The sequence below is a fragment of the Peromyscus maniculatus genome, chromosome 12 (assembly GCF_049852395.1).
Source record: "Peromyscus maniculatus bairdii isolate BWxNUB_F1_BW_parent chromosome 12, HU_Pman_BW_mat_3.1, whole genome shotgun sequence".
Classification (NCBI taxonomy): Eukaryota; Metazoa; Chordata; class Mammalia; order Rodentia; family Cricetidae; genus Peromyscus; species Peromyscus maniculatus.
In genome coordinates this window covers 80,879,957-80,901,251 of record NC_134863.1, presented here as the reverse complement: position 1 = coordinate 80,901,251, position 21,295 = coordinate 80,879,957, and the positions used below count along the sequence as shown (strand labels likewise).

The 21,295-nt window shown below is 46.6% G+C and overlaps 1 protein-coding gene and 1 long non-coding RNA gene across 2 annotated transcripts in view; one reads left to right on the top strand and one right to left on the bottom strand.

The window, feature by feature from the left end:
* Positions 1-6,016: 6,016 nt before the first annotated feature.
* LOC143268163 (uncharacterized) lies at positions 6,017-12,334 on the bottom strand. The gene is made up of 3 exons (XR_013043862.1): positions 12,013-12,334; positions 10,398-10,669; positions 6,017-7,184 (listed from the first exon to the last, which is right to left on the bottom strand). It is a non-coding gene; the product is annotated as an uncharacterized LOC143268163 (long non-coding RNA).
* Positions 12,335-12,456: 122 nt separating this feature from the next.
* The window catches only part of Tmem50b (transmembrane protein 50B), a 35,990-nt gene continuing 27,151 nt past the window's right edge, over positions 12,457-21,295 (top strand). Inside the window, exon 1 of the mRNA XM_076549202.1 lies at positions 12,457-12,594. The gene's annotated coding sequence lies outside the window, so the exon portion shown is untranslated. The remainder of the gene's footprint in view (positions 12,595-21,295) is intronic.

Here is a 21,295-nt window from a genome sequence, read left to right as displayed (position 1 = left end):
ACACTCCTACACATAGAAAATATTCTTTCGAAACAGAGTTTCTCTGTGTAGTTTTGGAGCCTGTCCTGGATTTCACTCTGTAGACCAGGCTGGCCTTGAACTCACAGAGATCCTCCTGGCTCTGCTTCCCGAGTGCTGGGATTAAAGGTGTACACCACCACTGCCCAGCCAATATTCTTTAAAAAAAAAAAAAGTTGTGACATTGTAGTTTTCTGAAATTGTTTTCAGAATTGTTCCTGAGTGTCAGTGAGCTGGCAGAGGGAAGAGGGGTGTCTGCTGGTGACTTGGGGTTCCAGTCTTACACATCTGAGTATGTGGAAGAGTTGGAGGGTTTTCTGCTTTAGGCATCTGCCTGACCATGGCGGCGCAACAGCCACAGGCTTACACAAAGGACAGCGGGTGCCTTGACTGTCAGTGAAGTGTTACGAAGCACAAGATAAGTTGATAAATCAGGTTACTTCAGAAAAGAACTAAGGAATCTCATCTATAGTAAACATTTTAATCGGCACAAAAGAACAGATAAGAACAAATGAGCTCCCTTTGTACTCCAGAGTGTCCCCATCCAGACCTCCAGCACCCACCTCCTGGATCCAGTCATTGTGCACAGACTCTTCTGTGCCTGTGGTGTGAAGTGTTGATCTAGTTAATCTTTATCAATAAAAAACCAGGAGTCAAATATCGGGGTAAGAACCTGAAAGATCAGAGAAGCAGGAAGCAGCTGCCAGTCCTTCAGACCTCTTCCGTTCCTCCACCCAAAGGGCCGAGATCCTCTCTCAGTCCCACCTTACCACTTCCTGTCTCCTCTCTGTCTACAGTCCTCCAAACCTCTATGGTCAGCTAGTGGCTAGCTCTGCCCTCTGACTCCAAGCAAACTTTGTCAGAACACAAGCAAAATATCATACATTTCCCCCCTTTTGGTCTAAATAAAAAGCAAAGATTTTAATTAACATAGAAAAACTATATACAGTAAGTACAATAACTATATACAAATATTACAGGCAAGAATTATATTAACAATGTTAATTTATTTGCATTTAACTAATTCAGAGAAAATACTCCATTAGCTATCCTATCTTGGTGAATCCAAAGCATTGTGCCTATTTCACTTTCTATCCTAACTTGCATTACTAACCCAAAACTATCTTTTTATGTTTCTTAACCTTATACACTTTACACCTCTCTTATGAGTGTCTTTTCTGAATTTGTTAAAAAGGAAAACTAAGAAATGACAGAAACAGCCGGCTGCCTGGACAGTTATCCAAGGTTCCTCTGCAATGTTGGGGCATCCATCTTCAGCCTACAGTCCTAGAATATCTGACAGACTTTTCTGTGAAGCAAGATTTTTGAAGGACTGTCCCATCTTGTCTTGGCAAAGTTCGGCAGTCACTTTCTTTCGTGTCCTGCTTGTCCAATTTGGACAGCAACTGTCAGCAGTTGAGGCAAGGGCAGTTTCTTGCCCAGTGGCTTACATTTGCCACAAAGAAAGCAAACTCCATATGAGTTTCTTCAATGTCCATCATCTTCTCTGAAGTAGATTGGTACTGCCAAGAGCAGACATGACTCATTGTCATTAAAAAAAAAAAAAAATGCCCAGGTGGTGGTCGCACATGCCTTTAATCCTAGCACTTGGGAGGCAGAACCAGGTGGATGTCTATGAGTTTGAGGCCAACCTGGTCTACAGAGCAAGATACAGGACAGGCACCAAAAACTACACAGAGAAACCCTGTCTCAAAAAAAAAAAAAAAAAAAAAGAACATTATGTTATTAAAACATCTTAAATGCCATATTCTGTAGATCTCTGAAGTGTTTGAAAATTAGTTGTCTATCTAAAACATGTTTGACCTTGAAAACATACCTAATATGACTACAAGTTTGATTGTAATGACTAACTACTAACCTGCATTTCTTTATTATCTTAAATAGTTTGTAATAATAACTTTCACGGACTAGAAATTGACATTATGGGCTGGAGAGATGGCTCAGCAGTTAAGAGCACTGGCTGTTCTTCCAGAGGTCTTGAGTTCAATTCCCAGCAACCACATGGTGGTCCACAATCATCTGTAATGAGATCTGGTGCCTTCCTCTGGCATGCAGACAGAACACTGTATACATAATAAGTAAATCTTAAAAAAAAATAAAAGAAAGAAAGAAATTGACATTACATTGTTTTTTTTTTTTTTTTTTTTTTTTTTTTTTTTTTTTTTTTTTTTTTTTTTGGGTTTTTGGAGACAGGGTTTCTCTGTGTAGCTTTGCGCCTTTCCTGGAGCTCACTTGGTAGCCCAGGCTGGCCTCGAACTCACAGAGATCCGCCTGGCTCTGCCTCCCGAGTGCTGGGATTAAAGGCGTGCGCCACCACCGCCCGGCTCGACATTACATTGTTAAATGAGCTGTATAGGTACAATACCTTGAATAAGAGTAGAAATGTATATACAATAGTTTCTAACAAAAATAACCTTAAATTTGTATCAATATACAAAAATACATGCCAATGTAAAATATATAAGACTAGTAGTTCTTTTTTGATTTAAAAATAGATTCAATAATCTACCCTTTTATTCTATCATTTCTATATCCCCCTTTTTCCTTTCAGAACAAGATCCCTGAATCTAATCTCCTTTGTTCAGCTTTTTTTCCTGACCATTACCAATAACAGCTTGTAACCAACCCCCAAAACAATGATAAATATCTATAACCCACTGTACTACCAACCCCCCCCAAAACAAAAACAAAAACAAAACAAAACAAAAAAACCAGACCACCCCACCGTCTTGGGAATATGGGCATTGTGTTCTTAAAATTATTTCCTGCTGTCTTGGGGCAACAGCATCTTTAGGGGACCCTGAAAAAAAATGAGATAATTGTCAAGTCCTGGAAGAGGTAGCTGTATCATTTGTTGTCCAGTCTCTGTGTCATGGGAAAGTGCAGGGCTTATGTCAAGTCTTGGCTAGAGTAGTCTGTGAGGTTGGACCATCTCAGCTAGCCACCTTGAAATTGCCCTGGGCCGTTTGTAGTCCAAAGCCAGTCTTTGGGTGGTGTTTGTTAGCTTAGTGGTGTTACCGTTACCACAATCCAGATGGAATCATCATTGTGGGGCCCCATCATCCTTTGGGAGACTTCAAGGTCACTGTTAGAAATGTTCACAGTTCACTATAGAAAACTTAAACATTTTAAATGTCATATGAAGCAGATCTCAAAGAGGGTAAAGGACTACAATTTGTTAAGTACATCCAGAGTACAAAAACTTAATTCCTAGTTACCTGATAAAGACTCAACTTGAAATCATGTACAGGAAGCTAGATGAAGCCTTTTTCTAGAATTAGTTAGTACTCTATATGACCATTAATATCATGACAAAAAGTTTAAAATATATGTATTAATTTTATAAATTTTGAGATGATATTTATACCTTAAGAAAAGTGTTAAAGAGTAAAAATAAAATAAAAGGATTATGAGAGATGTTCCTGCTGTTAGGTAGCATTTCATTCTTCTGGGGTCTTTGACAGAGTTGAAGTCTAGATAGTCATAGTTATAGTTTTTCTTAGTTATGATTAAAGATAAATTAGATGTGAAATATGGTGATATTTTATTTGTATTAAAACGTTATTTGTATGTTAATAAATAAAGTTGCCCGGGGGTCAGAGCTATTAGCAAGCCATAGGAAAGCAGGGCAGTGGTGGCATACTCTTGTAATCCCAGCACTTGATAGGCAGAGCTAGGTAAGTCTCTGTGTGTTCAGGGATACAGCCAGCATTGGATACACATGCCTTTAATCTCAATACCAATCATAGAAAACCTGGAGGTCTATACAGACAGGCTGTGACGAGGCTGTCATTTGTTTGGGTTTACAACCAATGAGAAGGCAGAACAGAAACACTATAAAAAGACAGACACACAGGAAGTAGCTCTGGTTCGGAGAGGTAGGACCACTGCAGGAGGAAGGGTAAGGTTTTAGCTGTTAGCTCTGACCTTTTGGCTTTCTTCTTTGCATTGGTTCTGTGTTTCTTATTTAATAAGATGGTTGGTTACATCTACAGTGAAACTTTAGACTCACCAAGATAAGATAGATAACTGAGTATTTTCTCTAATTTTGTCAAATACAAATGAACCGGATATTGTAACTGTAATTCTTTTTTTTTTTTCTTTTGGTTTTTCAAGACAGGGTTTTTCTATGTAGTTTTGTGCCTTTCCTGGATCTCGCTCTGTAGACCAGGCTAGCCTCAAACTCATGGAGATCTGCCTGCCTCTGCCTCCTGAGTGCTGGGATTAAAGGTGTGTGCCACCACCGCCCGGCCAATAACTGTAATTCTTAATTACTGTTTTTGTTGTATATAATCTTACTATGATAAAAATTAAAAACATTTTTAATTAGACAAAAAGGGGGAAATGCTGTGGAATAATCCTTCTGTATACTGTGTATGTATATGTATTACTCTCGTTGGTTAATAAAAAGCTGACAGGCTGGTAGCTGGGCAGGAAGTTAGATTGAAATGCCAAACTGAGATGATGGGAGAAGGAGGGCAGAGTCAGGGAGATGTTAGCCAGCTTCCCAGGAAGCAAGAACAGGTAAAGCCAGGAGCCATGTGGCAATACACAGATTAATAGAAACAGGTTAATTTAAATGTAAGAGTTGGCTAGTAACAAGCCTAAGCTATCAGTCAAGCATTTATTACTAATATTAAGCCTCTGTGTGTTTATTTAGGACCAGCCAGTCGGGACAGGAAAACTCCATCTACAGTGGTGATTTTCCATTTCTGATACAAACAGTTTCTGTAACTTAAGGGGCTCCACACACAGTTGCTATGTTACAGTCTGCAAGGCCAAGTCCCTGAGTGGCCTTTCTGGCCTAAAATCAGGATTTTAGAAAGGCCTTAAGGAAATAATCATTCCCTTGGCTCTTCCATCTTGTAGATGCTGCCTGACCTCGATTTCCAGCCTCTATCTTCAAAGTCAGCAAGGCCAACCCCACCCCTGGTCACCTCACTTTGACTTTCCTCTGCCTCCCTCTTCCACTGTGAACACCCTCCGTAACTGCATTGGATCTACCCACAAAATCCAACACAATTTGCTTATTTGAAGGTCAACTGACTTGCAACCTCCATCCCATTGGAAATTTTACCTCCTTTTTCTTTGTAACTTTGGTGTTTGAATAAGAAAGGTCCCCCATTGGCTCAGGTACTTGAACACTGGGTCCCGGCTGGTGGTGCTGTTTGGGGAGGTAACACAGCCCTGCTGGAGGAAGTTGGTCATGAAGGGCAGGCTTTCATGGTCTCTCCCCTCTGCCAGTTCACCATCTCTGCTTGGGTTTGCCCTGGAGGGTGTGATCTCTCGGTTTCCTGCTCCTGCCCAGTGCCTGCCACTCTCTGTCATGTCTTTCAGCCACAGTGGACTCTTCTCCCTCTGAGACCATAAGACCAAGTCAAATGCTTTATTCCATAAATTGTTTTTGATGATGGTGTTTTATCTCCGCCACAGGAAAGTAACTAATACAGTAATATGGCGTGGACCGCATGGTGACCGTTCCTGCTTGACAGAGTTCCAGCATTTCCACATTGCCGACCACACTTCTCCACACCTTTTTACTTTCTTTCTTCCTTTTTTTTTGGAGACAGGGTTTCTCTGTGTAGCTTTGGCACCTGTCCTGGAACTCATTCTGTAGCCCAAGCTGGCCTCGAACTCACCGAGATCCGCCTGCCTCTGCCTCCCTAGTGCTGGGATTAAAGGCGTTGGCCACCACCGCCCAGCTTTACTTTCATTTTTAATGTTTCACAATATTAATGCCTTTCCCTTTGGGAAATTTTGTATGTGCTTAGGTAAAGGATAGTCAAGGTCAATGTTAGATTCCTCAACCCCTGATCTCAATTCACACACCAGCTCACATGCTCTTTGTCTCCTGTGCAGCTATACAGTATAAAAGGTGTAATCTTCTCTCAGTTAAGTCTGCTGGCAGCCAACCTGATTCACCCTCAGATAGTGTCTGTGTCGTGCCCCCCCGGAGGGGGGCGCCCCCCCTAGCCAACTCCACACATCCTCTTTGGGACCTGAACCACCCTGCCAAAGCAGGTCTTCAGCAGTAATATAACATATTTACAGATTCTGTGGATTAGGAAAGGACATATTAGAAGGCTATTATCCTGGTACTGCAAGATCCTTTCAAAAACTTATAGTTTATATGCAGAATTTACATATACACACAGTCTCTTTCTCTAGTGTGACCACATTGTAGACATGCTTGTACATCTTTTTCTTCACCTGTTTATTACTAGATCTCAGGATATCTCCAAATCGTTGAGTTTAGCTCTACGCCATTGTTATTTACTGAGGCCGCATGGGATTGAATGCACTGACGGGAATTAGAACTCATTACGACTAAGCCAAGAAATAATAGTGCAGCCAGCAGTGGGGAAGTGAGGCTGCCGTTCTCGGGAATCAGGAACAAGATGTGCCACAAGAGGAAGCACAAGTCATAAGGTGAGGAGGGTGACTGAATCAGGACTGAGATGTGGTTGGGAAGGAGGAGAGCCGAGACACAGGAGAGGCGGCCCTAACACACAGCTGTGGGCCGCTTCTCCTGCAGCCGCTAATTCAGCCCGGGCAACAACCAGGCGCCACAGGTACTCTCGTGGTAACCCTCTCAAGAAGATGACGGTGGACCCTCAATCCCAGCACTCAGCAGGCAGAGGCGGGAGAATTGCCGCAAGTTCCAAGCCAGCCTGATGAATGTAGTTCCAGGCCAGACAGGGCTAAAGAGTGAGATCCTGTTTCAGAGAGGGAGGGAGGAGGGGGAGGAAGAGGAGGAGGAAGAGGAGGGGGAGGAGGAGGAGGAGGAGGAGGCGAGGCGGCACACAGAGATTAAGTGACATATTGGGTGAGGTAGAAGTGGCTGAGGTAGAATTTGATCCCAGGGCACCCGTAATTGGTCTGGTTCCAGAGCTCTGTTTCCACACAACTCTAGGGTGCTGTGGAGACTTGGGAACTCCATTCATGAGTGTGTTGTCTGCATGGGCTGACATTCTTGTCCTCGGTTTCTCGTGAGATCCTTGACTCCCATGTGTCCATACACAGTACCAATGAACTGAAGCATCATAATGTGGTAGAGAGCGAACTTGGAAACTGGAGAGATTTCAATTCAGATCCCACATTTTTCATTCATTAGTTGTGTGACTTTGAGCTTCTGGTGAACCCCTCTGTCAAAGGAGAAAAAAATCAGAAGCTGGAGAAGTAGGACAGTCAGGAACGTCCTGGCCACATAGGCATGAGACCTGAGCTCCACGCCCAGAGCCCGTGTAGAAAAGCCAGGCATGATTACAGTCGGGAGAAGATCGGCAAGCGGGTCTTTGAGGCTTACTGGCCGTTCAGCCTCACTGAATTGGCAAGCGCCAGGTCCCAGGGAGAGATCAGGTTTTAAGAAAACAAAACCCCAAATCAAAGCAGAACAAGAACAAAGTGGAGGATATCTGGGGATGAAACCCTCGGCTTCCACATGCTCACGCACACACCTGAATGCATGCGCGCACACACACACACACACACACACACACACACACACACACGTTCATGCACACACAGAAAAATAAAACCCAACTGGCAGGATTGAGGTATTACTGGGTCACAAAATGCTGGCTGCAGGGTGGAGTCCTGGGTAGCCAATCACTGGTTCTCAGAGGAAGCTGCCTTTCTCCAGGGGCCTTTTTAGGAGGAATCCTTGATGTCTACAATAACAGGACATTGCCACCAGCAGACTCTCTGTTTAGCGGAGTTGTGCCCATATACCCATTAGCTAGCACTCATTCCGACTGGCTTCTAAGTCCATGCCACCCTGCTTGCTGGATATTTCAAACGTCATGTCTGACCACGGGCAGGATGCCAGGTGTTTGTCAGTGTTCAGGGTGGTTAAGCGCAACCAGGAATTTTCCCTTGCTTCACCTGACTTGCAAATGTCCCACTAAAGAGTCACGTGAATGAAAAGCCTGCTCATTACCCAAGCCTACCGTGGAATTATATTACACATAAAGGCAGTGTGTTATTTGCTTGCTATTAATTATGCTAACACTTTGACCATACAAACCACTGTGAACTTGATACGAAAAGTGTGCTTCATTTTCTTGGGAATGTCACTATGAGTGGTACCCAGAAAGGCATATTAAAATGTGTGTTTGTCGGGCTGGAGAGATGCCTCAGAGGTTAAGAGCACTGCTTGCTCTTCCAAAGGTCCTGAGTTCAATTCCCAGCAACCGCATGGTGGCTCACAACCATCTGTAATGAGATCTGGTGCCCTCTCCTGGCCTGTGGGGATACGTACAGACAGAACAATGTATACATAATAAATAAATAAATCTTAAAAAAAATGTGTGTTTGTGTGTGTTCATGTATGCGTGTGTACGAGTCCAAGTGTGTTGGTGCCTGTGGAGGTCAGAGGTCAATGTCAAGTGTGTTCTTCCATCACTCTTACCTTGTTTTGTTTTGTTTTGTTTTGTTTCGTTTTGTTTTGAGACAGGGTATTTCCCTGAACCTGGAGCTTGATGATTGGCTTGTCTGACTGGTCAGTGAGCCCCAAAGGCTCTCTTGTCTCCCCTCAGGGTGTTGGGGATCGAACCCAGGACCTCATGCCTGTGCAGCGAGCACTTTGCCAACTGAGCCATCTGCCTAGCCGCTGGTGTCCGAGTTACCTGTATTGCACAGCTTTTGCAGTTTGCATTTGCGGTGCTCAGTGAAAACACAGAAGAAATCTGAGGTCCCTTTTAATTTAGAATAAAATATTACTAAGTAAGTAAGGGTAGTAGCCAGCCTTCGAGATGATCCTTGGTGATCCCCATCTTCTGATATTCATGGGTTTTTGTTGTTGTTGTTTTTCAAGACGGGATTTCTCTGTGTAGCTTTGGAGCCTGTCCTGGAACTCACTCTGTAGACCAGGCTGGCCTCAAACTCACAGAGATCCTCCTGCCTCTGCCTCCCCCTGTGCTGGGATTAAAGGTGTGTGCCACCACCACCCTGTGAATATTCATGTTTTTGAGCAATACCCTCGAACATTGTATCGGACTTGATCTACGTGACCAGTAGAATAGTCAAGTCATGACATATCACTTCTGAAACTCTTTCTCTCCCCTCCCTCCCCTCCTTCCCTTTGAGTGTGTGTGTGTGTGTGTGTGTGTGTGTGTGTGTGTGTGTGTTTAGACCCTCCACCACAGAAGGAAAAGTTTCTGCTTCTGCCAGAAGCAAATTATCTCTCAGGCATTGGTTGTGTCCTGGTTGCCTTTCTGTTGCTGAAATAAAACACCCTGACAAAAAGCAACTTAGGGGAGAGAGGGTTTCCTTCACTTAGGATTTCAGGTTACAGTCCATCAGGGAAGTCAAGGCTGCAGGAACTTGGAGTGACTAGTCACGTCATATCTACTGCTAAGTGGAAGTGCTGCAGCTCTGAGGGGAAAGGTCCCCTGGCAGTCAGGAGCCAAGGAATATCAAAGTCACACTGCACAACAGACCTCATACAAGAAAGAGATTTGTTGGTAAGGACACAGAAGTGGCTGCTTCTGCTTGGGGGAGAAGTATCAGGGAACTGAGCAGGAGGCAGGTTTTATACAAGGCTTCTTCTGGGGCAGAGTTTTCCAGGGTGGGGATTGGTGGGATTTCAAGGCAAGCCCAAGGATTGGAGGGATTTTGAGGCCAGGGGAGTGGATTTTCAGGCTCAGGGATTGGTGGGTTTTGGTGAGTTTTCAAACCCAGAGGTGGGCTTGGACCTTTCACCTATAGCAAGAGCGGAGAGAAATGAATGCATGCATACTCCTTGCTCATCGCACTTTCTCTTATACAGTCCAGGGCTCCAAACCAGGAAATGGTGTCGCCCTCTTTCAGGCTGAGTTTGCCCACATCAACTGAAACAATCAAGACAACCCCCCATGGACATGTCTGCCCATGTGACTCTTTATGAAACACGGTAAGGAAATGGTGGCATTAGTGTGCTCAGAGGGTGAAGGCCCAGGACACTGTCATCAAACTGTCACCCCTCAGGCACTTATGCAGGCCTAACTGAAGGGGGAGGCATTGTCAACAAAAGTGGCCATCAGACCTCTGAAGAGTAACTTCAGCAACTGTCACCATGACCCACATGCCAGAGGTGCTTCTAAAGTAAAGCTGTGGATGACTAATACTGTATTGGTCAGCCATGTGGTTTCCAAAATTAGTTCAAGTCAACTAAGAACAGAAAAGTAAAAGCTTTAGAGCTTATTTAGACTAGCCCTTGGCTTCAGTATTTTTTACCAAATGATTGATAAAGCACAGACCTTATTTCAGAAGAGAGCAGACATTCACAAGGAGTCTGCCATTCCTCTCAAGACAGCTTTCTGCAGGTGCAATGTAACAGCAGCTTGAGGCCTTTCTGCAACTCAACACAGTAAACTTACCGGAGGAGAGAGTGTTTGAGGACTTCACACGTCCATGTTTACATAGCTCATTTCGGTCTTTTAGTTCTGGTGATGCAGTGTTTGCTTTGCACTCTTAGATGGTGGGGTATGACTTCCACTGTTAGAAGTGGTTCACAGAAATCCTGGCAGTTAGGGACAAATCAGAACTTATGGAGTCCCTCATGAACAGCCCCCACGTCCTGAATTGCTCTTCTCTCTTGGCCGGCTTCTTTCAGTCTATTTGCTATTTTTGGTGAAGTGGGTTTTTAGTCCTGGTCCGAGGGAGAAAAGGATCCTCAAGTTACAAGATCTCCCCAGTCTAGGGAGCCTCTGCAGGTGCTTAGGCAAGGAGAATTTAACAAAGCCTATAAGCCTGGTGTGGTGGTACAGGCCCTTAACCCCAGCACTCAGGAGGCAGAGGCAGGCAGATCTCTGTGAGTTCAAGGCCAGCCTGAGCTACAGATCAAGTTCGAGGACAGCCAGGGCTGTTACACAAAGAAACTCTGTCTCAAAAACAAAACAACAACAACAAAACCCAAAGTATATGAATACATACATGGCAGTGGAGTTTCCATCCAAGTAGAGCACATATGGAGGCTTGATCTTTTTTATATTTAAATGTATGTGTATGAGTGTTTTGCCCACATGTATGTATGTGCACCATTTGCATATTTGGTGCCCGGAAAAGCCAGAAGGGGGAAGCAGATCTCCTGGACCTAGAGTTACAGATAGCTGTGAGCCTCCATGTGGATGCTGGGAACAAGCCAGGGTCCTCTGGAAGAGCAGCCAGTGCTTTTTGACATCTGAGCCATCTCTCCAGCCTTTTTTTTTTTTTTTTTTTTTTTTTTTTTTAACTGATGGAGAGTGAAACGAAGTTGCACTTGCAGGACAGACACTGCACTACATCCTAGGTCCTCAGTTATTTTTGAGACAGGCTCTCACTTCAGGCTGGTCTTGGATTTACTATGTAATCCAGTCTGGATGGAAATAGGAAGCCTTCTGCTTGGGACCATGGGTATGTCCTATCATTCTCAAAGCAAAACTGGGACATTTTGGAATGTAGGGATTACACCTGCTTCATGTGATGCTGGGGATACAATCCAGAGCCTTGTGTATTCAAGGCTAATGCTGAGCTACATCCCTTAGCTCTGGGACAGGTGCTTACAGAGTTGTTCCCTTCTGTGTCCTCCCTTCTGCTTGTTAGGGTGCGTGCATAGTCCCATACTTCATAAAGGAATTTATGCAACGAGTGTTTATTAAACACCTAAGTCCTAGATTATATACAAGAACTACAGAAGTAACACAATCCAGGATGACATTTGTGAGTTACATGACACAAAAATCTTTTGCTTTATTCTGCCTAGGAAAAGCGTGTTTGCGTTTAGTTTAGTAATAACTTGGACTTGGCATCTTTCCTCAACTGTATTTAAATCCTGTAGGAAATGTGGCCTTTGATGTTTTGCTGAAAATCCAGAGGCAGTATCTTTAAAAGAGATCAGTAGAGATTTGCTCCTGAAAAAGCCAAAAATCTGGTTGGATGGATGGAAAAAGAACCATCAGGCTGAAATAGCAGTCTAGCGTTATTTTGCGGGTACAGTGGATAACCAATACTGACCGGGATCCCTGGACGTGTAACTTCTTCGTTTTAGGTCTCGGTTTCTGAGTGTCTTGGAGCACATGCTCAACTCTGGGCAGCTGGTGAACAATGCTCACCCGCCGGTGTGCGAAGGGATCTTGCGTAGTAGGCTTGAGTCCTCCACGCAGGTATTCTCCTCGGTGTTGAGGCTCTTGGGTTTACACTACCGTAAACCACAACCAGCGAGGTCCAGACTTCAGCTCCTGGACAACCGCAGGGTACCACGCCAGCCCCGCCCTCAAGAACCAAGCCCCGCCCCTGCCTCACCGGCCGCATCCTGATTGGTCGCCGCGGGGAGCACCGGTCTCGCCCCGCCCCGCCTCTGAGGCCCCTGCCCCGCCCATCAGCGTTATGGCCCGCCCACGCAGGCCACTTGCTGCAAGCCCATTGGTCCCTGCGGTGCGCACGGCGCCTCGCTCCGCCCCTCCCCGGTGCCTTGGCCTCGCGCCCGCCGCCGGCTCCCCGGGCTGAGGTCGAGCGGGCCGCAGCCGCCCCGGCCGACGCGCGCCCTCGACGTCCCTGCGGCCGCCTGGGTTCGGTGTGGACGTCGCAGGTAGCCGGGTGAGTGAGGCTGGCGGGTCTCGGGCTTCCGCCATCCGCCCTCCGATCGAGCGTGGGGCGCCGGCCCGGCCCGGCCTGGGGTGCCGTGGCGCCGCCCGAGTCGGTGCGGAGCAGCGCGCGGGCGCCCGGGGGTGGGGTGAGGGGTGGGGTGCCGGCCTGAGCCCGCGTCCCCTCGGCCGCCCGTGGCTCTGACACGGCCGGGGCAGGCCGCTCCGCCGCGTGTCTCATCCGGAGGCTGGGAGGTTTCTATCTCGATCCTCGGAGCGTCCCAGGGCGACCGGTAGGGGAGGAACGACCTGGGGGGCGCCGCCGCCGAGGCCCCGGGAGGGTCTGGGGACGAGCGACCCTCCCGTCTGCTCGGGGAGCCATCGCCAGGAGCTGTCCGCGTCGCCTTGACTTCCCCGTCCCCTCTGCAAGCGCAGGCATGAGAGGAACGTCTTTGGGCATTCCTCCTGAGCGGCCTTTTCAGAGAAGTCGCGCCGACCGTGGTCGCCGTCGCAGTGGCCGGTGTGGGCTAGGCCATTCTGGGTTTTTGGCCCGGGAGTTGGTTTTCCGAGTTCGCCACTTCAGCCTGAAAGGTAGACAGAGGCTTGACCTTTCCAGCCCAGGCGGCGGAGGCGAGGGCCCGCTTCCACGATGCTGCTGTGATGGGAGGAGGGCCGTGGGAACGCGGACCTCTCTCCGGGGTGGATATGCTCGCTCGGAAACTCTTTCCCCGCGACTTGTACCACGAGTCCCGTTTCCAGGTAATTCCAGAGGCGCCTCTTCCTAAGCCTGTCTGCCTTTCTCGTCATCTTCAATCCGTTTGTCTTTCCAAAGAGCAGAGCCAAGCGACTTAGCACTTTCACCGAGCATGGTGTTGGAAGGACTTTCCGATCCTAGATTGAAACCCAGAGGTCGATTTGCATAGCGATGCTGCAAGAAAAGCAGGTTTAATCGGAACGGGGTGAGGATGTAGTTTTTCCTCTTCAGGAGACACGCCCCTTTGACCTCCCCTTTCTTCCTGTATCAGCTAGTAGTAGTTACTGCCGTGTTTTGGTTTTGTTTTCTAAATTCCCTTCTGGGGCCCAGAGGTAAAGAACTAATCTCGTATAATCCTTATTTGCCTTTTAATATAACAAAGCTAAAATGTTGTGTAAAAAACACAATTTAAACGTTACAGAAGGATACCAAGTAAAGCATTCAGACAATACAGAAATGTTAAATAAAGCTGGGTGGCTGGCGGTGGCGCAGGCCTCCAACACTCAGGAGGCAGAGGCAAGTGGATCTTCGTGAGTTCGAGGACAGCCTGGTCTACAGAGCGAGTTTCAGGAGTGGCCCCAAAGCTGCACAGAGAAACCCTGTCTCAAAACCTCCCTCAACGACCCCCCCCCCAAAGAAATGTCAATAAAAAGTGAAATCCTCAAAATTCTCATTCCTTCACTCTCCACTCTTCATGCCTCCAGTTGTCCTCCTGAGGAGGCCATCACAGCATGATGCTTTTGGCAACAGATGATGAAGACTTAATCTTTAAGAGAAAAAAAGGCTGCATAGAGGGCCGGAGAGATGGCCCAGAGGTTCAGAGTGCTGCTCCTGCTTTCAGAAAGGAGTACACATCAGACTGACAGCCCACCTGTCACACTCCAGGGAATCCAGTGCTTCTGGCCCCTGTGGGCATCTGCACTCACATGCAGGTGCACTCCACACAGACACACATGTATACAGGTGTGTGTGTGTGTGTGTGTGTGTGTGTGTGTGTGTGTGGTTTTTCAAGATAGGATTTCTCAGTGTAACAGACTTGGCTGTCCTGGAACTTGGCTACAGCCCAGGCTGGCGTGGAACTCACAGAGATTCACCTGCCTCTGCCTCCCGAGTGCTGGAATTAAAGGTGTGCGTCACCACTGCAAGGCAAGTGAAAGCTGAATTTTAGGACACACACACAGAGCTGTGACCCCAGCACTGGAGGTGGGGATCAGAGACGGGTGGGTTCCGGGGGCTTGCTGGCCAGTCACTCTAGCCCAAATGGTGAACCAAGTCTGCGGAGAGACCTTCATCTCAAGCGTAAGGTGGAGAGCAATAGAGGAGGCACTGACCTTTAACATCTGCATGGGCACACAACACACCTGTGCTCATACACACACAATAAATAAATAAATAGTAAAATAGAAAGCAAATGAGTAAAAGTTTGTGAGTTACATTTTTTTAATTAAAAAAAAAAAAAAAAAAAAGAGTCCTTTCTGCTCTTGCTGCTCGTCCAGAGAACCTGAGTTCATTTCCCATGTCAGGCAGCTCACAACTGCTTATAACTCTAGCTTCCGGGGATCCAGCACCCTCATCTAGCCTCTGAGGGTACCCACACACATAAGGCATACTCTCACACAGAGACACACATATAAATAAAAAACAGTTTTAAGTGATGTAAAAAATGCCTTTAATCTCAGCACTCAGGTGGCAGAGACAGGCAGATCTTTGAGTTCAAGGCCAGCCTGATCTACAGAGTTCTAGGGCAGCCAGGGCTACACAGAGAAACTGTGTCTCAAAAAAAACAAAAACAAAAAAACAAAAAAAAAAAAAAACCCCAAAATAAATAAATAAGAAAAAAACAAAAATAGTGAGCAAAGTTTTATTTAAGCATTACGAAACTTTTTTTCCCCAAAAAAGATTTAAAGGAGTAGGTGTTTACGTGGTTCCTAGAGAAAAGAATGTCTCATAGTTGCTATGTTAGGTATAACAGGCTTATGTTTATAAGTTTCTTGTCACAGGGCAAGAAAAAATTACAACATTTGGAATGAATTTTCTCCACTAGGCTATATAATTCCAAATCATACCTTGTTAATTTCTTCAGAGGTTATAAACTATATTTTCATCTTTATCATTAGGGAACTGTCCACTAAATAAAGTCAGAACAAGGTCAAGTCTTCCAGAAGCCACAGGAGGTCTACATAGCCTTACTGTTGGAGAATGTAGAACTTCCTGGCTTGCGGTTGTTTACATTTTATAATCTTAAGTTCAAACTTGACCTTAAGGAAAGGACGGCATCCCCGCTGTAACGTCCAGGAAGAGCTGAACTGACAGTGGCTCCGGCTTGCCTGGCTCCTGGAAGGGCTCTTGGTGAGGATGTCAAAGCTGCATTATGCAGGAGAGAGCCCTGAGAACCCGAGCTTAGTCAGGGCATCTGCGGGCTCTGTTCCAAGGCCTGGACGGATAGCAGATGCGGTCATTTCTGCCTCAGCTTCCACCCAGAGCCTCTCTGCAATTGCCAGGGTCCATCCCAGCCAAACGTCTCTGGAGGCAAGTGCCTGGGCCTCAGGGCTTGCAGGAGAGACAGCAGCAGCATATGTTCAAGATGGAGCCAGCCCTGCCAAGTGGCGATGGGAGTCTGGGCCAGGTTCCAGGGCGTGCAGGCTCAGGTTGAAGGCTGCCAGAGCGCCTGGGACACTGTGCTGCTTCCGTTTGGCCTGGTACCCTCTGCTTCAAGGACATGGCTGGCTTCCTTGGCTCTCCTGTGTGGGGTCTCCTGTAGCCTGCGTTATTTTTGAGTGGCTTACCCTCTCTAGTGGTGTACCAAGTCCAGGAGGGCTCTGATGAGAAGTTAGAGTTTGCGAGCCCTTGCAAGTCCAGTGCTTCGGTTCTGTGCACATGCTCGATTGATATTAATAGTAGAATTGTGGTTGAAGTCATTTTCCCTCAGGGTTTGGAAGCTGTTGCCCCATCCTGTGCTTCCACTGCTGCTGTTGAGCAGTCCTCAGGCCTTTGGCCATTCCTCCTCCGTCAGCAGAGAGGCTTCTCTTTGTTGTGAGTGTTGTCCATGAGGTTGAGTCTCTGAACCTTTAAATACAAACGACACAGGAGCATCTTCTCCGGGAACCCTGGAATGTCCTTTGCCTGCTGTCTCGGCCGTCTCTAGTCATTTGTGTGTGAACTTTCACTTCTGGTTTTCTCATTTTTTTTGTTTCCTGACATCTGTCCCCTCACCCACACTACTATTGTTGAAATAGTCTCTTACACATAGCCCAGGCTAGCCAGGAACTCGTTATGTAGCCTAGGCTTGCCACAAACTCACAGCCGTCTTTCTACCTGGGTCTCCCCAGTGTGGACATTACAAGCAGGACCACCACGCCTGGCTGGTTTTTTGTTTGGTTTGTTTTTTTTCTCCACATCTTGCTCTGTAGTCCAGGTTAGTTCAGGCTGTACTTAACTTGCAGTTATAACCCTCCTGCTGACGTCTTCTCCATGCTAAGGATTACAGATGGGTGCTTTATTTCCTTTAGAGTTTGTTAAAGTTTATTTTTTATTTTCTGTGTATTGGTGTTTTGCCTGCCCTTACATATGTGTGTCACATATGTGCCTGGTGACTGCGAAGATCAGAAGAGGCCTTCAGATCTCCCAGAATTGCAGTTACAGATGGTTGTGGGCGGCCATGCGGGTGCTGGAAATTATCCCAAGGTCCTCTGCATGATAGCAGATACCCTTAGCCCCAGCCATCTCCCAGCCCCATCTGATTTTCTTGACTCTTATTTCTCAGTTTTTCTATTTGGATACCACGTAGCCCAGGCTGTCCTCAAACTTCCGTTCTCCCGCCCAGGCCTCTGGAGTGCTGAAATTAGAGGTGTGTGCTTCCACGCCTGGCTCTTATTTCATTTTCATCTTTCAAACCGTATTTATGTGTGTGTGTACACGCCACAATTCATGTGTGGAGGTCGGAGGACAACTTGGGAGAGAACTCTCTCTCCACCACAGGGGTTCCAGGGGTCACCAGGTTGTCAAGCATGGGGGCAGCAGGCACCTTTAAACTGCTGAGCCATCTCCACGGTCATAATTCACATTTAAAACAGTTTCCACTGTGAGGTTTCTAAATCCCAACGGCCGGTTTCCAGTCCCAGTGTTTCTTAGTATACTATTCTTTTTTAAAAATCTTTTTATATATTTTATTTATGTATTTATATATGTGTATATGTGTGTGTGTGAGAGAGAGGGGGGGAGGGGGAGGGGGAGGGGAGGGGGAGGGAGAGGGAGAGGAGAGAACACATGTGTGCTTACATGCAGAGGACAGTTTTCAGGAGGAGTCCTTTTTCTCCACGTGTGCAGGTCCCAGGGATCAAACTCAGGTGCTCAGGTGTTAGGAATGGTGGCTGAGCCATCTCACTGGTCCTAGGATGGCATTTGCTTCTTGGTTTCTGGCATTGGAATGATTTTTTTTCTTCTCCCTGTGTTGTTTGTTGTACCAAGCTGCTGTTTTCTTTTTCAAACCCTCTCGGGATGCCTTTCATGTTCAAAGGTTCTTCATACACACAGTACTCTGACTCTGCTTAGAATAAAAAGGGAGCTAAGATGACTGACCGCTCCGAGGGTGTGGCTGGGACCCTTGAACTGTTCATTGCTTGAGGCCATTCAGTTAGTGGAAACCCCCATACCTGTGTACATCACCTCTTAATTTCATCAGGTCCCCTAGAGAAGAGCTGTCTTGTCCGGAAGGAAAGACCCGGCCCCGTGTCCTGATCCTTTCTTTCTGTTCAGCACGCAGTTGCTCATGTCCTTCTCAGTGCGTGCCCACACCGTCTGCTGTATAGATAACCCTTTGTCCGACCCACGAGAAATCAGAAACAAAGCCACCAACCCACAGACTTTTCCCCAGTACAGAAGTCACAGTTGACCACCCCATGATGACTGGCGGGGTCACATCTGCTCTGTTTCCTAACTGTATCCCCTGCTCTTTTCTGATTGGTTCTCAGCTTGGAACTTCAGTGTCCCAAATCACTTGTTGTCCATCTGCTTTGAGTTTTCATTGATTTTGTCTCCTCTTTTGTCCTTCCTGAGACGGAGTCTTACTGTGTAGCCCAGGATGGCCTGGAATTCACAGAGATCCACCTGCCTCTACCTCTCGAGTGCTGGGATTCGAGGCGTGTGCCACCACCACCCTTTTACTGTGGTGTTAGTGAGATTGCAGGATTACCCAGAAACAGTCATAGTTTTTCTCAACCCTAGAGTCTTGGTGCTTAGTCAGGAGTGGCACACCCTTGGAGCAGTTGAGTGTTTGTGAAACCTGTCTGTGGTTGATTGGCAGGTCTGAGTGCTAACATGCGTACTCTGCCGTGATCCTTTCTCATTTTTCTTTGTGTGTATTTGTGTTCATATGGAGACCGGAGGTAGACACTGGATATTACTCTTAATCGTTATTTTTTGAGACATGATCTCTCATTGGATTGGAGCTTGCCAACTGGCTAGACTGTCTGGTTAGTGAGCTCAGAGGATTCACTTGTGTGGTTAGAATGAGAATGGCCCCATAGGCACATATATTTGAGCATATATTTGAATGCGTGGCCGCAGTTGGTGGAGCTGTTTGGGAAGGATTAGGAGGTGTGGCCTTGTTGGGGGCTGTGTGTCACGGGTGGTGGGCTTTGAAGTTGTAGAAGCCCGCACCAGTCTCGGTTAGCTCTCTGCCTCATGCTTTTGGATCACCTGTGAGCTCTCTGCTACTGCCCCAGTGTCGTGCCTGCCTGCCTGCTGTCTGCTTCTGCTCTCCCTAGCACTAAGGAGTACAGGCCAGCTCTCCCCAGGTGTTACCTGGTGTCTGGGGATCCAAACTCAAGGCCTCATGCAAGCACTTCCTCACTGAGTCACCTTGTTTTGGGGTTCATTTGGATCAACACAACTCAAACACAAGTCAATGCAGAAAAGAAATGTTCATTGTAATCAAGCTGCTACTGGTGGATGGATCAGGGAGAGAGAACAGACTTGGAGCTGAGCTGTGCCCCCCAGCTAGAATGCTACAGAGCTTTTTAGCACAAAAATCACAAACATCTATGCCAAGTTACAGTTACATTTTCCACCAATCAGGATTCAGGGATGGGGACTTTCCTAGGAACATTTCTTTGTGGTACACTTACCATGTTCTCATTGGTTGGTTTACTCAACTGTGGGGGTGGCTTGCTCCACATTCATGTTTCAACTTGCCAACCAGGATGTCAGTCACCCAGGGAGGTCTTGGGAACTTAAATTTTGTTTGACCCTTATTCAAACTGGAAGTTTTATTCAAAATGGCGTCAGTTTAGTCCACAACCTCTCCAGTATTGACTTTTTGAGGGACATGTCACCATTACCCCAGTTCATTTACCAGAAGACTATAGCTTATGGAGGCTTAAAACTTAAACAGTTCCTGGCACATAGCTAGTCCAGGAAGATGGGAGTAGGTACTTGAACCTGCCCATGTAGGTGCCCTAGTGACCCGAGGTCAGTGAAATGCCAGGCTCCTGCTTCCTGCTACCTCTAGTAACTAGTGCTGGAAGAAGTTCTTGGATGGTCATTGTCTGTTTTCTGAGCCTTTCAGAGATGCTTTTACTCTTGCTCCTTCCTCAGTTGGTCCTGATGCCTCTGTTTCCTCAGTACTGCGCCAACAGGGTTCCATTCAGCCTGTACACAGAAAGCTGTGGCCCTGTAGTGTGGGCAGTTCCAGAGGATGTCAAGATGCCCGGGCTGGGGTCCTGCCGGGATCCTGGGAAAGCATGTCCCCTGAATGAATGGAGTAAGCTACAGCTGGATTGGCTCGTGAATCGTGGAGCGGTCATCTGCGTCGTGTTACAGTTCATGGTGCTGTGCTTTTCTGCTTGTTTAAGTCATACAGAAGGGCTGGGGGCCGGAGATGGCTCAGTGGTTCAAAGCGCAGGCTGCTCTCCCAAAGGGCCTGGATTTGGTTCCTAGTACCTACATGGCAGCTCATAACTCTCTGTAACTCCAGTCCCAGGAGCTAATGCCCTCTTCTGGCTTCCTAAGGCACCAGGCATACACACACAGTTCACAGATGTACATGTAGACAAACATCCATACACATAAAATAAAATAAAGTTTGTAAAACATTAAAATTTATCTTTTTAAAAACTACAGAAAAGTTGAAAATAGAGTCAGCACTTAATATTTGCCACATTTGACTTCTTATCATTTCTGTTATTTTTTTTCTTTTTTGAGTGAGAGAGCCTTACTTTGTAGCTCAGGCTTTCCTTGAACCCCTGTGTAGCTCAGGTTGGCCACAAACCTGCGGTGGCCCTCCTCCCGGGTGCCAGGATGACAGACATGAGTGACCACACCCAACTCTTGTTGTCAGCATTACTAATGTTTTTAGAGATTTATTTTATTTTTAATCATGTGTGTATGTATGGGCATGCGTATGTGTGAGTGAAGGTACTGTGGAATCCAGACGAGGGCATTGGCTCTCCTGGAGCTGGAGTTACAGCAGGCTGTTGTGAGCCGTCTGCTGTGGGTGCTGGGAACTGAACTTGGGTTCTCTGCAACAGCAATACATGCTCTTTCCCACCGAGCCCTCTCTCCAGCCCTTGTTGTTATTTTGCTTCAATATAATACGCTGCTAGCAATGATATTTGGCCTGTAAATATGTCAGCTTGCGTGGTTTAGGAATGCTGCATCCCAGGCCTGGGGTGGTGGTAGTCCTGATGACTTTTGATCCTTTTTCTTCCATTGTCTGGAAGCATGACACCTGGCTTCTACCGAGCGCACTGGCCCACACCAGTCTCCTTCGTCTGAAGGTCATTCGCTCAGGCCTCTGTTCTGTCCGTAGCAAGCATTTTTTTTTTTCTCCTAATATGAGCAGGCTCCGAGAATACTCCACATTTTTTTAAGGTCCGCTTCTCCTTTGGTTAACAATTCCACATTTAACCATGTCTGACTTGGTACATTGTACAGGACGAGGCACAGGCTTTCAACCCCGCTC